Genomic DNA, 12,726 nt, shown 5'->3' on the forward strand with positions numbered 1-12,726 from the left:
ATTATGGTCCATGAAGTCAGCATCAGCGAGTGCGCCTCTGCCAGAGTATTAAGCAAAATTAAAGTCGCGTTGGCCATCCCTGGACACGTGTTTCGAGGTTATTACCTCTCGTCAGCAGGGAATAGGCATGTGTGTAGGGTTGCTGCGTAGGCTGCCAAAAATTGTTCTCAGGTCCAGTACCGCTCGTGGCATTCAGGTGCGTAACCACGAGCTCGTCATCCCAACCGGCTCAAGGGAGCCTGAATATTAACACAAATCCAATTGGTCGCACACTGTTCATCCTACCAGCGTGTTACCCCAAAGCATTATGGTCCATGAAGTCAGCATCAGCGAGTGCGCCTCTGCCAGAGTATTAAGCAAAATTAATGTCGCGTTGGCCATCCCTGGACACGTGTTTCGAGGTTATTACCTCTCATCAGCAGGGAATAGGCATGTGTGTAGGGTTGCTGTGTAGTCTGCCAAAAATTGTTCTCAGGTCCAGTACCGCTCGAGGCATTGAGGTGCGTAACCATGAGCTCGTCAGCCCCACCGGCTCAAGGGAGCCTGAATATTAACACAAATCTAATTGGTCGCACACTGCTCGTCCTACCAGCGTGTTACCCCAAAGCATTATGGTCCATGAAGTCAGCATCAGCGAGTGCGCCTCTGCCAGAATATTAAGCAAAATTAAAGTCGCGTTGGCCATCCCTGGACACGTGTTTCGAGGTTATTACCTCTCGTCAGCAGGGAATAGGCATGTGTGTAGGGTTGCTGCGTAGGCTGCCAAAAATTGTTCTCAGGTCCAAAACCGCTCGTGGCATTCAGGTGCGTAACCATGAGCTCGCCAGCCCCACCGGCTCAAGGGAGCCTGAATATTAACACAAATCCAATTGGTCGCACACTGCTCATCCTACCAGCGTGTTACCCCAAAGCATTATGGACCATGAAGTCAGCATCAGCGAGTGCGCCTCTTCCAGAGTATTAAGCAAAATTAAAGTCGCGTTGGCCATCCCTGGACACGTGTTTCGAGGTCATTACCTCTCGTCAGCAGGGAATAGGCATGTGTGTAGGGTTGCTGTGTAGGCTGCCAAAATTTTTTCTCAGGTCCAGTACCGCTCGTGGCATTCAGGTGCGTAACCATGAGCTCGTCAGCCCCACCGGCTCAAGGGAGCCTGAATAATAACACAAATCCAATTGGTCGCACACTGCTCGTCCTACCAGCGTGTTACCCCAAAGCATTATGGTCCATGAAGTCAGCATCAGCGAATGAGCCTCTGCCAGAGTATTAAGCAAAATTAAAGTCGCGTTGGCCATCCCTGGACACGTGTTTCGAGGTTATTACCTCTCGTCAGCAGGGAATAGGCATGTGTGTAGGGTTGCTGCGTAGGCTGCCAAAAATTGTTCTCAGGTCCAAAACCGCTCGTGGCATTCAGTTGCGTAACCATGAGCTCGTCAGCCCCACCGGCTCAAGGGAGCCTGAATATTAACACAAATCCAATTGGTCGCACACTGCTCATCCTACCAGCGTGTTACCCCAAAGCATTATTGACCATGAAGTCAGCATCAGCGAGTGCGCCTCTGCCAGAGTATTAAGCAAAATTAAAGTCGCGTTGGCCATCCCTGGACACGTGTTTCGAGGTTATTACCTCTCGTCAGCAGGGAATAGGCATGTGTGTAGGGTTGCTGCTTAGGCTGCCAAAAATTGTTCTCAGGTCCACTACCGCTCGTGGCATTCAGGTGCGTAACCATGAGCTCGTCAGCCCCACCGGCTCAAGGGAGCCTGAATATTAACACAAATCCAATTGGTCGCACACTGCTCGTCCTACCAGCGTGTTACCCCAAAGCATTATGGTCCATGAAGTCAGCATCAGCGAGTGCGCCTCTGCCAGAGTATTAAGCAAAATTAAAGTCGCGTTGGCCATCCCTGGACACGTGTTTCGAGGTCATTACCTCTCGTCAGCAGGGAATAGGCATGTGTGTAGGGTTGCTGTGTAGGCTGCCAAAAATTGTTCTCAGGTCCAGTACCGCTCGTGGCATTCAGGTGCGTAACCATGAGCTCGTCAGCCCCACTGGCTCAAGGGAGCCTGAATATTAACACAAATCCAATTGGTCGCACACTGCTCGTCCTACCAGCGTGTTACCCCAAAGCATTATGGTCCATGAAGTCAGCATCAGCGAGTGCGCCTCTGCCAGAGTATTAAGCAAAATTAAAGTCGCGTTGGCCATCCCTGGACACGTGTTTCGAGGTTATTACCTCTCATCAGCAGGGAATAGGCATGTGTGTAGGGTTGCTGCGTAGGCTGCCAAAAATTTTTCTCAGGTCCAGTACCGCTCGTGGCATTCAGGTGCGTAACCATGAGCTCATCAGCCCCACCGGCTCAAGGGAGCCTGAATAATAACACAAATCCAATTGGTCGCACACTGCTCGTCCTACCAGCGTGTTACCCCAAAGCATTATGGTCCATGAAGTCAGCATCAGCGAGTGAGCCTCTGCCAGAGTATTAAGCAAAATTAAAGTCGCGTTGGCCATCGCTGGACATGTGTTTCGAGGTTATTACCGCTCGTCAGCAGGAAATAGGCATGTGTGTAGGGTTGCTGCGTAGGCTGCCAAAAATTGTTCTCAGGTCCAGTAACGCTCGTGGCATTCAGGTGCGTAACCATGAGCTCGTCAGCCCCACCGGCTAAAGGGAGCCTGAATATTAACACAAATCCAATTGGTCGCACACTGCTCATCCTACCAGCGTGTTACCCCAAAGCATTATGGTCCATGAAGTCAGCATCAGCGAGTGCGCCTCTGCCAGAGTATTAAGCAAAATTAAAGTCGCGTTGGCAATCCCTGGACACGTGTTTCGAGGTTATTACCTCTCATCAGAAGGGAATAGGCATGTGTGTAGGGTTGCTGCGTAGGCTGCCAAAAATTGTTCTCAGGTCCAGTACCGCTCGTGGCATTCAGGTGCTTAACCATGAGCTCGTCAGCCCCACCGGCTCAAGGGAGCCTGAATATTAACACAAATCCAATTGGTCGCACACTGCTCGTCCTACCAGCGTGTTACCCCAAAGCATTATGGTCCATGAAGTCAGCATCAGCGAGTGCGCCTCTGCCAGAGTATTAAGCAAAATTAAAGTCGCGTTGGCCATCCCTGGACACGTGTTTCGAGGTTATTACCTCTCATCAGCAGGGAATAGGCATGTGTGTAGGGTTGCTGTGTAGGCTGCCAAAAATTGTTCTCAGGTCCAGTACCGTTCGTGGCATTCAGGTGCGTAACCATGAGCTCGTCAGCCCCACCGGCTCAAGGGAGCCTGAATATTAACACAAATCCAATTGGTCGCACACTGCTCGTCCTACCAGCGTGTTACCCCAAAGCATTATGGTCCATGAAGTCAGCATCAGCGAGTGTGCCTCTGCCAGAGTATTAAGCAAAATTAAAGTCGCGTTGGCCATCCCTGGACAAGTGTTTCGAGGTTATTACCTCTCGTCAGCAGGGAATAGGCATGTGTGTAGGGTTGCTGCGTAGGCTGCCAACAATTGTTCTCAGGTCCAGTACCGCTTGTGGCATTCAGGTGCGTAACCATGAGCTCGTCAGCCCCACCGGCTCAAGGGAGCCTGAATATTAACACAAATCCAATTGGTCGCACACTGCTCATCCTACCAGCGTGTTACCCCAAAGCATTATGGTCCATGAAGTCAGCATCAGCGAGTGCGCCTCTGCCAGAGTATTAAGCAAAATTAAAGTCGCGTTGGCCATCCCTGGACACGTGTTTCGAGGTTATTACCTCTCTTCAGCAGGGAATAGGCATGTGTGTAGGGTTGCTGTGTAGGCTGCCAAAAATTGTTCTCAGGTCCAGTACCGCTCGTGGCATTCAGGTGCGTAACCATGAGCTCGTCAGCCCCACCGGCTCAAGGGAGCCTGAATATTAACACAAATCCAATTGGTCGCACACTGCTCGTCCTACCAGCGTGTTACCCCAAAGCATTATGGTCCATGAAGTCAGCATCAGCGAGTGCGCCTCTGCCAGAGTATTAACCAAAATTAAAGTTGCGTTGGCCATCCCTGGACACGTGTTTCGAGGTTATTACCTCTCGTCAGCAGGGAATAGGCATGTGTGTAGGGTTGCTGCGTAGGCTGCCAAAAATTGTTCTAAGGTCCAGTACAGCTCGTGGCATTCAGGTGCGTAACCATGAGCTCGTCAGCCCCACCGGCTCAAGGGAGCCTGAATATTAACACAAATCCAATTGGTCGCACACTGCTCGTCCTACCAGCGTGTTACCCCAAACCATTATGGTCCATGAATTCAGCATCAGTGAGTGCGCCTCTGCCAGAGTTTTAAGCAAAATTAAAGTCGCGTTGGCCATCCCTGGACACGTGTTTCGAGGTTATTACCTCTCGTCAGCAGGGAATAGGCATGTGTGTAGGGTTGCTGCGTAGGCTGCCAAATTTGTTCTCAGGTCCAGTACCGCTCGTGGCATTCAGGTGCGTAACCATGAGCTCGTCAGCCCCACCGGCTCAAGGGAGCCTGAATATTAACACAAATCCAATTGGTCGCACACTGCTCGTCCTACCAGCGTGTTACCCCAAAGCATTATGGTCCATGAAGTCAGCATCAGCAAGTTCGCCTCTGCCAGAGTATTAAGCAAAATTAAAGTCGCGTTGGCCATCCCTGGACACGTGTTTCGAGGTTATTACCTCTCGTCAGCAGGGAATAGGCATGTGTGTAGGGTTGCTGCGTAGGCTGCCAAAAATTGTTCTCAGGTCCAGTACCGCTCGTGGCATTCAGGTGCGTAACCATGAGCTCGTCAGCCCCACCGGCTCTAGGGAGCCTGAATATTAACACAAATCCAATTGGTCGCACACTGCTCGTCCTACCAGCGTGTTACCCCAAAGCATTATGGTCCATGAAGTCAGCATCAGCGAGTGCGCCTCTGCCAGAGTATTAAGCAAAATTAAAGTCGCGTTGGCCATCCCTGGACACGTGTTTCAAGGTAATTACCTCTCGTCAGCAGGGAATAGGCATGTGTGTAGAGTTGCTGCGTAGGCTGCCAAAAATTGTTCTCAGGTCCAGTACCGCTCGTGGCATTCAGGTGCGTAACCATGAGCTCGTCAGCCCCACCGGCTCAAGGGAGCCTGAATATTAACACAAATCCAATTGGTCGCACACTGCTCGTCCTACCAGCGTGTTACCCCAAAGCATTATGGTCCATGAAGTCAGCATCAGCGAGTGCGCCTCTGCCAGAGTATTAAGCAAAATTAAAGTCGCGTTGGCCATCCCTGGACACGTGTTTCGAGGTTATTACCTCTCGTCAGCAGGGAATAGGCATGTGTGTAGGGTTGCTGCGTAGGCTGCCAAAAATTGTTCTCAGGTCCAGTACCGCTCGTGGCATTCAGGTGCGTAACCACGAGCTCGTCATCCCAACCGGCTCAAGGGAGCCTGAATATTAACACAAATCCAATTGGTCGCACACTGTTCATCCTACCAGCGTGTTACCCCAAAGCATTATGGTCCATGAAGTCAGCATCAGCGAGTGCGCCTCTGCCAGAGTATTAAGCAAAATTAATGTCGCGTTGGCCATCCCTGGACACGTGTTTCGAGGTTATTACCTCTCATCAGCAGGGAATAGGCATGTGTGTAGGGTTGCTGTGTAGTCTGCCAAAAATTGTTCTCAGGTCCAGTACCGCTCGAGGCATTGAGGTGCGTAACCATGAGCTCGTCAGCCCCACCGGCTCAAGGGAGCCTGAATATTAACACAAATCTAATTGGTCGCACACTGCTCGTCCTACCAGCGTGTTACCCCAAAGCATTATGGTCCATGAAGTCAGCGAGTGCGCCTCTGCCAGAATATTAAGCAAAATTAAAGTCGCATTGGCCATCCCTGGACACGTGTTTCGAGGTTATTACCTCTCGTCAGCAGGGAATAGGCATTTGTGTAGGGTTGCTGCGTAGGCTGCCAAAAATTGTTCTCAGGTCCAAAACCGCTCGTGGCATTCAGGTGCGTAACCATGAGCTCGCCAGCCCCACCGGCTCAAGGGAGCCTGAATATTAACACAAATCCAATTGGTCGCACACTGCTCATCCTACCAGCGTGTTACCCCAAAGCATTATGGACCATGAAGTCAGCATCAGCGAGTGCGCCTCTTCCAGAGTATTAAGCAAAATTAAAGTCGCGTTGGCCATCCCTGGACACGTGTTTCGAGGTCATTACCTCTCGTCAGCAGGGAATAGGCATGTGTGTAGGGTTGCTGTGTAGGCTGCCAAAATTTTTTCTCAGGTCCAGTACCGCTCGTGGCATTCAGGTGCGTAACCATGAGCTCGTCAGCCCCACCGGCTCAAGGGAGCCTGAATAATAACACAAATCCAATTGGTCGCACACTGCTCGTCCTACCAGCGTGTTACCCCAAAGCATTATGGTCCATGAAGTCAGCATCAGCGAATGAGCCTCTGCCAGAGTATTAAGCAAAATTAAAGTCGCGTTGGCCATCCCTGGACACGTGTTTCGAGGTTATTACCTCTCGTCAGCAGAGAATAGGCATGTGTGTAGGGTTGCTGCGTAGGCTGCCAAAAATTGTTCTCAGGTCCGAAACCGCTCGTGGCATTCAGTTGCGTAACCATGAGCTCGTCAGCCCCACCGGCTCAAGGGAGCCTGAATATTAACACAAATCCAATTGGTCGCACACTGCTCATCCTACCAGCGTGTTACCCCAAAGCATTATTGACCATGAAGTCAGCATCAGCGAGTGCGCCTCTGCCAGAGTATTAAGCAAAATTAAAGTCGCGTTGGCCATCCCTGGACATGTGTTTCGAGGTTATTACCTCTCGTCAGCAGGGAATAGGCATGTGTGTAGGGTTGCTGCTTAGGCTGCCAAAAATTGTTCTCAGGTCCACTACCGCTCGTGGCATTCAGGTGCGTAACCATGAGCTCGTCAGCCCCACCGGCTCAAGGGAGCCTGAATATTAACACAAATCCAATTGGTCGCACACTGCTCGTCCTACCAGCGTGTTACCCCAAAGCATTATGGTCCATGAAGTCAGCATCAGCGAGTGCGCCTCTGCCAGAGTATTAAGCAAAATTAAAGTCGCGTTGGCCATCCCTGGACACGTGTTTCGAGGTCATTACCTCTCGTCAGCAGGGAATAGGCATGTGTGTAGGGTTGCTGTGTAGGCTGCCAAAAATTGTTCTCAGGTCCAGTACCGCTCGTGGCATTCAGGTGCGTAACCATGAGCTCGTCAGCCCCACTGGCTCAAGGGAGCCTGAATATTAACACAAATCCAATTGGTCGCACACTGCTCGTCCTACCAGCGTGTTACCCCAAAGCATTATGGTCCATGAAGTCAGCATCAGCGAGTGCGCCTCTGCCAGAGTATTAAGCAAAATTAAAGTCGCGTTGGCCATCCCTGGACACGTGTTTCGAGGTTATTACCTCTCATCAGCAGGGAATAGGCATGTGTGTAGGGTTGCTGCGTAGGCTGCCAAAAAATTTTCTCAGGTCCAGTACCGCTCGTGGCATTCAGGTGCGTAACCATGAGCTCATCAGCCCCACCGGCTCAAGGGAGCCTGAATAATAACACAAATCCAATTGGTCGCACACTGCTCGTCCTACCAGCGTGTTACCCCAAAGCATTATGGTCCATGAAGTCAGCATCAGCGAGTGAGCCTCTGCCAGAGTATTAAGCAAAATTAAAGTCACGTTGGCCATCGCTGGACATGTGTTTCGAGGTTATTACCGCTCGTCAGCAGGAAATAGGCATGTGTGTAGGGTTGCTGCGTAGGCTGCCAAAAATTGTTCTCAGGTCCAGTAACGCTCGTGGCATTCAGGTGCGTAACCATGAGCTCGTCAGCCCCACCGGCTAAAGGGAGCCTGAATATTAACACAAATCCAATTGGTCGCACACTGCTCATCCTACCAGCGTGTTACCCCAAAGCATTATGGTCCATGAAGTCAGCATCAGCGAGTGCGCCTCTGCCAGAGTATTAAGCAAAATTAAAGTCGCGTTGGCAATCCCTGGACACGTGTTTCGAGGTTATTACCTCTCGTCAGAAGGGAATAGGCATGTGTGTAGGGTTGCTGCGTAGGCTGCCAAAAATTGTTCTCAGGTCCAGTACCGCTCGTGGCATTCAGGTGCTTAACCATGAGCTCGTCAGCCCCACCGGCTCAAGGGAGCCTGAATATTAACACAAATCCAATTGGTCGCACACTGCTCGTCCTACCAGCGTGTTACCCCAAAGCATTATGGTCCATGAAGTCAGCATCAGCGAGTGCGCCTCTGCCAGAGTATTAAGCAAAATTAAAGTCGCGTTGGCCATCCCTGGACACGTGTTTCGAGGTTATTACCTCTCTTCAGCAGGGAATAGGCATGTGTGTAGGGTTGCTGTGTAGGCTGCCAAAAATTGTTCTCAGGTCCAGTACCGCTCGTGGCATTCAGGTGCGTAACCATGAGCTCGTCAGCCCCACCGGCTCAAGGGAGCCTGAATATTAACACAAATCCAATTGGTCGCACACTGCTCGTCCTACCAGCGTGTTACCCCAAAGCATTATGGTCCATGAAGTCAGCATCAGCGAGTGCGCCTCTGCCAGAGTATTAACCAAAATTAAAGTTGCGTTGGCCATCCCTGGACACGTGTTTCGAGGTTATTACCTCTCGTCAGCAGGGAATAGGCATGTGTGTAGGGTTGCTGCGTAGGCTGCCAAAAATTGTTCTAAGGTCCAGTACAGCTCGTGGCATTCAGGTGCGTAACCATGAGCTCGTCAGCCCCACCGGCTCAAGGGAGCCTGAATATTAACACAAATCCAATTGGTCGCACACTGCTCGTCCTACCAGCGTGTTACCCCAAACCATTATGGTCCATGAATTCAGCATCAGTGAGTGCGCCTCTGCCAGAGTTTTAAGCAAAATTAAAGTCGCGTTGGCCATCCCTGGACACGTGTTTCGAGGTTATTACCTCTCGTCAGCAGGGAATAGGCATGTGTGTAGGGTTGCTGCGTAGGCTGCCAAATTTGTTCTCAGGTCCAGTACCGCTCGTGGCATTCAGGTGCGTAACCATGAGCTCGTCAGCCCCACCGGCTCAAGGGAGCCTGAATATTAACACAAACCAATTGGTCGCACACTGCTCGTCCTACCAGCGTGTTACCCCAAAGCATTATGGTCCATGAAGTCAGCATCAGCAAGTTCGCCTCTGCCAGAGTATTAAGCAAAATTAAAGTCGCGTTGGCCATCCCTGGACACGTGTTTCGAGGTTATTACCTCTCGTCAGCAGGGAATAGGCATGTGTGTAGGGTTGCTGCGTAGGCTGCCAAAAATTGTTCTCAGGTCCAGTACCGCTCGTGGCATTCAGGTGCGTAACCATGAGCTCGTCAGCCCCACCGGCTCTAGGGAGCCTGAATATTAACACAAATCCAATTGGTCGCACACTGCTCGTCCTACCAGCGTGTTACCCCAAAGCATTATGGTCCATGAAGTCAGCATCAGCGAGTGCGCCTCTGCCAGAGTATTAAGCAAAATTAAAGTCGCGTTGGCCATCCCTGGACACGTGTTTCGAGGTAATTACCTCTCGTCAGCAGGGAATAGGCATGTGTGTAGAGTTGCTGCGTAGGCTGCCAAAAATTGTTCTCAGGTCCAGTACCGCTCGTGGCATTCAGGTGCGTAACCATGAGCTCGTTAGCCCCACCGGCTCAAGGGAGCCTGAATATTAACACAAATCCAATTGGTCGCACACTGCTCGTCCTACCAGCGTGTTACCCCAAAGCATTATGGTCCATGAAGTCAGCATCAGCGAGTGCGCCTCTGCCAGAGTATTAAGCAAAATTAAAGTCGCGTTGGCCATTCCTGGACACGTGTTTCGAGGTTATTACCTCTCGTCAGCAGGGAATAGGCATGTGTGTAGGGTTGCTGCGTAGGCTGCCAAAAATTGTTCTCAGGTCCAGTACCGCTCGTGGCATTCAGGTGCGTAACCACGAGCTCGTCATCCCAACCGGCTCAAGGGAGCCTGAATATTAACACAAATCCAATTGGTCGCACACTGTTCATCCTACCAGCGTGTTACCCCAAAGCATTATGGTCCATGAAGTCAGCATCAGCGAGTGCGCCTCTGCCAGAGTATTAAGCAAAATTAATGTCGCGTTGGCCATCCCTGGACACGTGTTTCGAGGTTATTACCTCTCATCAGCAGGGAATAGGCATGTGTGTAGGGTTGCTGTGTAGTCTGCCAAAAATTGTTCTCAGGTCCAGTACCGCTCGAGGCATTGAGGTGCGTAACCATGAGCTCGTCAGCCCCACCGGCTCAAGGGAGCCTGAATATTAACACAAATCTAATTGGTCGCACACTGCTCGTCCTACCAGCGTGTTACCCCAAAGCATTATGGTCCATGAAGTCAGCATCAGCGAGTGCGCCTCTGCCAGAGTATTAAGCAAAATTAAAGTCGCGTTGGCCATCCCTGGACACGTGTTTCGAGGTTATTACCTCTCGTCAGCAGGGAATAGGCATGTGTGTAGGGTTGCTGCGTAGGCTGCCAAAAATTGTTCTCAGGTCCAAAACCGCTCGTGGCATTCAGGTGCGTAACCATGAGCTCGCCAGCCCCACCGGCTCAAGGGAGCCTGAATATTAACACAAATCCAATTGGTCGCACACTGCTCATCCTACCAGCGTGTTACCCCAAAGCATTATGGACCATGAAGTCAGCATCAGCGAGTGCGCCTCTGCCAGAGTATTAAGCAAAATTAAAGTCGCGTTGGCCATCCCTGGACACGTGTTTCGAGGTCATTACCTCTCGTCAGCAGGGAATAGGCATGTGTGTAGGGTTGCTGTGTAGGCTGCCAAAATTTTTTCTCAGGTCCAGTACCGCTCGTGGCATTCAGGTGCGTAACCATGAGCTCGTCAGCCCCACCGGCTCAAGGGAGCCTGAATAATAACACAAATCCAATTGGTCGCACACTGCTCGTCCTACCAGCGTGTTACCCCAAAGCATTATGGTCCATGAAGTCAGCATCAGCGAGTGCGCCTCTGCCAGAGTATTAAGCAAAATTAAAGTCGCGTTGGCCATCCCTGGACACGTGTTTTGAGGTTATTACCTCTCGTCAGCAGGGAATAGGCATGTGTGTAGGGTTGCTGTGTAGGCTGCCAAAATTGTTCTCAGGTCCAGTACCGCTCGTGGCATTCAGGTGCGTAACCATGAGCTCGTCAGCCCCACCGGCTCAAGGGAGCCTGAACATTAACACAAATCCAATTGGTCGCACACTGCTCATCCTACCAGCGTGTTACCCCAAAGCATTATGGACCATGAAGTCAGCATCAGCGAGTGCGCCTCTGCCAGAGTATTAAGCAAAATTAAAGTCGCGTTGGCCATCCCTGGACACGTGTTTCGAGGTTATTACCTCTCGTCAGCAGGGAATAGGCATGTGTGTAGGGTTGCTGCGTAGGCTGCCAAAAATTGTTCTCAGGTCCAGTACCGCTCGTGGCATTCAGGTGCGTAACCATGAGCTCGTCAGCCCCACCGGCTCAAGGGAGCCTGAATATTAACACAAATCCAATTGGTCGCACACTGCTCGTCCTACCAGCGTGTTACCCCAAAGCATTATGGTCCATGAAGTCAGCATCAGCGAGTGCGCCTCTGCCAGAGTATTAAGCAAAATTAAAGTCGCGTTGGCCATCCCTGGACACGTGTTTCGAGGTCATTACCTCTCGTCAGCAGGGAATAGGCATGTGTGTAGGGTTGCTGTGTAGGCTGCCAAAAATTGTTCTCATGTCCAGTACCGCTCGTGGCATTCAGGTGCGTAATCATGAGCTCGTCAGCCCCACTGGCTCAAGGGAGCCTGAATATTAACACAAATCCAATTGGTCGCACACTGCTCGTCCTACCAGCGTGTTACCCCAAAGCATTATGGTCCATGAAGTCAGCATCAGCGAGTGCACCTCTGCCAGAGTATTAAGCAAAATTAAAGTCGCGTTGGCCATCCCTGGACACGTGTTTCGAGGTTATTACCTCTCATCAGCAGGGAATAGGCATGTGTGTAGGGTTGCTGCGTAGGCTGCCAAAAATTTTTCTCAGGTCCAGTACCGCTCGTGGCATTCAGGTGCGTAACCATGAGCTCGTCAGCCCCACCGGCTCAAGGGAGCCTGAATAATAACACAAATCCAATTGGTCGCACACTGCTCGTCCTACCAGCATGTTACCCCAAAGCATTATGGTCCATGAAGTCAGCATCAGCGAGTGAGCCTCTGCCAGAGTATTAAGCAAAATTAAAGTCGCGTTGGCCATCGCTGGACATGTGTTTCGAGGTTATTACCTCTCGTCAGCAGGAAATAGGCATGTGTGTAGGGTTGCTGCGTAGGCTGCCAAAAATTGTTCTCAGGTCCAGTACCGCTCGTGGCATTCAGGTGCGTAACCAGGAGCTCGTCAGCCCCACCGGCTAAAGGGAGCCTGAATATTAACACAAATCCAATTGGTCGCACACTGCTCATCCTACCAGCGTGTTACCCCAAAGCATTATGGTCCATGAAGTCAGCATCAGCGAGTGCGCCTCTGCCAGAGTATTAAGCAAAATTAAAGTCGCGTTGGCAATCCCTGGACACGTGTTTTGAGGTTATTACCTCTCGTCAGAAGGGAATAGGCATGTGTGTAGGGTTGCTGCGTAGGCTGCCAAAAATTGTTCTCAGGTCCAGTACCGCTCGTGGCATTCAGGTGCTTAACCATGAGATCGTCAGCCCCACCGGCTCAAGGGAGCCTGAATATTAACACAAATCCAATTGGTCGCACA

Source organism: Triturus cristatus, chromosome 1_1 (genome assembly GCF_964204655.1).
Source record: "Triturus cristatus chromosome 1_1, aTriCri1.1, whole genome shotgun sequence".
NCBI lineage: Eukaryota > Metazoa > Chordata > Amphibia > Caudata > Salamandridae > Triturus > Triturus cristatus.